The sequence below is a fragment of the Sinocyclocheilus rhinocerous genome, unplaced genomic scaffold (genome assembly GCF_001515625.1).
Source record: "Sinocyclocheilus rhinocerous isolate Xijiao unplaced genomic scaffold, SAMN03320098_v1.1 scaffold3862, whole genome shotgun sequence".
Classification (NCBI taxonomy): Eukaryota; Metazoa; Chordata; class Actinopteri; order Cypriniformes; family Cyprinidae; genus Sinocyclocheilus; species Sinocyclocheilus rhinocerous.
The window spans coordinates 122465-126056 of NW_015652266.1; the positions used below are offsets into that span (position 1 = coordinate 122465).

At 35.9% G+C, this 3592-nt stretch overlaps 1 protein-coding gene across 1 annotated transcript in view; it reads right to left on the reverse strand.

Moving 5' to 3' along the window:
• The window catches only part of LOC107714227 (uncharacterized), a 19889-nt gene extending 17167 nt beyond the window's left edge, over positions 1-2722 (reverse strand). Inside the window, exon 1 of the mRNA XM_016520027.1 lies at positions 2423-2722. The gene's annotated coding sequence lies outside the window, so the exon portion shown is untranslated. The remainder of the gene's footprint in view (positions 1-2422) is intronic.
• Positions 2723-3592: the final 870 nt, after the last annotated feature.

The window sequence follows — 3592 nt, forward strand, 5'->3', positions numbered from 1 at the left end:
AGTGGAAACTATTCATCATTTGCAAATGTTTATAAATGTTTACAAATCATTAATACCTTTATGAGCAGTCATCTCAATGGCAAAAAGTGTCCTGAAAGACCTGAATTTACCCTATTCACACATCTTAACTTATCATTTATTAATAATTTGTTCATGTTTTTGCAGTAGCCAATCTAGTTGATCATTTGAAAATGTTTATATACGATTACTAATCATTTAGTATCTTTATGGGCATTGGACTTTTACCTAATGTAACAAGGTTTGTGTAAAGGGTTTGCTGGTTAAGTTTAGCTAAATGCTTGCTAAAGACATAACAGATTAGTATACTACTCTTCAGTATATCATTAAACAGGATATTCCTTGAATCATACATAAACAGGGGAAAACAAATCATTTTTTAAAAGAACATACTTGTTTATTTATCAAAACAATAATATAAACAGATTGAACCATGTTCCCTTATAATAATCAAATTGACCCCTGTACACCGTTGACCCTTTAACCAACCCTTAAACCTACCCATACCACCAAACCTGTCCCTAACATTACACTTATATCACACCTCAATAGCAGCAAAAGTGAAACAATAATGTATAGTATGTGGAAAATAATGTGTTTTTTGAACCTTAAACCGCATAAACACATTTCATTACACCAAATACACAAAATAATGTTCTTTTTAGCAGCATCATATGACCCCTTTAAAATATTAGATATTTCTGACTATTATTTATATTTTATATATAAAATAAAAAATGATTATGACAATCCATCTTTCATTTCCCCAGCTCTGTTCAACCATGTGCAATTCATCCTTTATAATCTGGAATGCATCTATATTTGAATGGTACTGCATTTGTGAAGGACATTTTGGAACTTATTTTGTTCTTTTCACTTCAATAATTTGCTTCATTGTGGGAACACCGGTCCATTGCTGGTTCCTCTGGGTCCATCTCCATGGGGACATCAAACCAAACTTGGTGTTTCCACTGAACATCACTATACTGGAGGTTTTTTATTGTTTTCAATGCATTGTAGACATCATTGTTGTCAGATATCCCTCTAGATTGGGCCAGAGCATGCTTCACTTTCTTATAGGTCTCTGCTGGACTTTCAGACCTCTCATCCAGATCTGCATGTGTATTGAACAATATCTGGCAGTGATTCATCCACTAACATTCCTGAGATACAAGGGCATCCAGTACAGGATTGCATTGGTATTAGCAGCTTGGCTAACTGCTTTAGGGAACAGCACGAGGCTTGTTTCCAATGGGATATATTACTTTCAAGATCATATATTCTTTGTGGGTTTTTGTATTGCAGTGATAACAACCTCATTTTGCTGTGCCTCTGTTCTTCGCACTTTGAAGCGTCCAGGACCAGGAGATCGAAAGAATGTAGAGATGACAGGGAAAGAGAGAAACAATAAAACTGACAGAGGCAGAGCTGTTGAGAACCAGCAGAAAAGGAAGGCCTTCAGAATCATCTCTCATATTCTAGTGTCTATCCTGGTTTGTTATTTACCCCTAGTAGTAACTTATTTTGTACGCATATCTAATATCAGTAAACCTTCTTATATATGTGAAGCTGTTCCACTGATTCTGTCAGTCACCCCAGTTACTCTGTTAATGTCACCTCTAGTCAGAATGTACAGTGAAGGCCACCTGAAACAAATACTGTTTTTCAAATGTCTTCAAATGAAAGGAATATTGCATTTGAAATTTTAATTTCATCATTTATATGTGACAAGTGCAAATACAAATTAAGATTACATTTATTACATAGCATGATGTTGCCTCTGTAATACAGCACTATCGTTTTTATTATGTGTGTTGTGATTGTTTGGATATATCAATTGCTTTGAGAAATACATTTACCTTTGTTTTCTGTACTTTGAAAATGTATTCCTAGTTTTCACTATGCAATTAATTCACAAAGTTTTTGGCACAAAAAAACCCCTGAAAAGATAAGTCTAATTTAAACAGATGGAATCCATTGAAACTAAGCAAGTGAAACACAAACAGTATTAAAATATACCCATGAGTTTTTTTTAATGTAAGGAACTATTAAAACTGGCACGTAGATGGCACTGGGGGTTTGGGGCGGTTCATGACAACTGACCACTAATTCCGCACACAGCTGCAATTCCAGGTTTTCAAACAGAGATGGCGACAGAGAGGCAAAACTTACGGACTGCAGCTTTAATTTGCTGGTGCCTTTTCTATTTGCATGTGTTTTGTGAAATTGCAGCGCATTGAGCTCTCTCGGCCACCGTAACTAGTCCCTATTTTGAAAACTTCGCCTCACACGTACGTGTAACCATGGCAACGACGATCGCGGAAACAAGTGAAGATGACACACAAGCATATTCAAGCCAACACAGATAAGTTATGTGAAACAAAGCAAAATCAACGTTACTCACCTATCAAAAAGAAACAGCACAACCTCGGTGTCCGATTCGAGCTCTTCCCGCTCCTTGAGTTTCTCTCCACCGCTGGAAAGCTGCTCCGATATTTACGCGGGTCCGACCTCTTGCCTGATTGTAACCCTTCTTTTTAATGTTTTGTTTTTATGATATTTTCCTCTTTTTTTATCTGCCATCTCTCTCTATCTATAGTCGATCTGCTAATATATCGACTATATATCACCATTACTTTGTACTCACGTTCTCACTACATCCTGTTCTGTTGTCAATAAACACACGACGATGGTGCTGCCACCGACGTTTACGTTCTCTGTGTGTATGTATGTGCTTGCTATGACTCCTGACCCCGGGGTCCTATGAGGAGCTGGTAGCTGCCTCAGTTGTGCCTGTAGCAGTAATAGTGATCATATACTATCATCTATGACTGAGCTGGTGATTTTTCTGGACTGAAAAAAATTGGACTGCTGACAGCTTGGTCCCCCCCAGTTAAAAAAAATTCCATCTGTGCCCCTGCATTAAAATATTACCAAAAAGTCAATATTTGAAATGAATGGGCCATTTTATCACAGTGTTCTTGTAAAATGGTCTAGCCATGAAGAGATCATTTATGATATGTAAAAACTAAAAACAAACAAACAAAAAATAGTCTGTCTATAATAACCATCAACATCAGAATACAGGTGTTTTTACAATCACAAATAGTGAGTTTCTATTCAAATTTTGCACAAAAATTTGTTTGGACCATCCCACAAATAAGCTGTTGAAAAACAACTTTATGATTAAGAACATACTGATGACATGAGCTAAAACAACATGGACAATTCTATGCAAACATAACATGAGTAGACACTTTTCTTGGAGATACTATCAGGTCAGACCATGTATAACATAAGAGAACATTGTCCATTTGCTACATTCCTCATGTTTTTTTTTAAATGTGGCGTGTTTCTTTTAAACCCCTGAGAGTGTGTGTAATTGTGAATAAGATTACTTATCACTCAGGTTGGACTTTTTTTCAGTCTTTCATCCCATTCATCTTTATACATTGCTTTATTTTCTCCACATTGCAAATTGTATCATAACTCTATAAAACAAATAAATAAAGATAGAACTGAATATATGTGACTGTATGTGAACTTACTAACTGCCTAAAAAATATGACAGCTC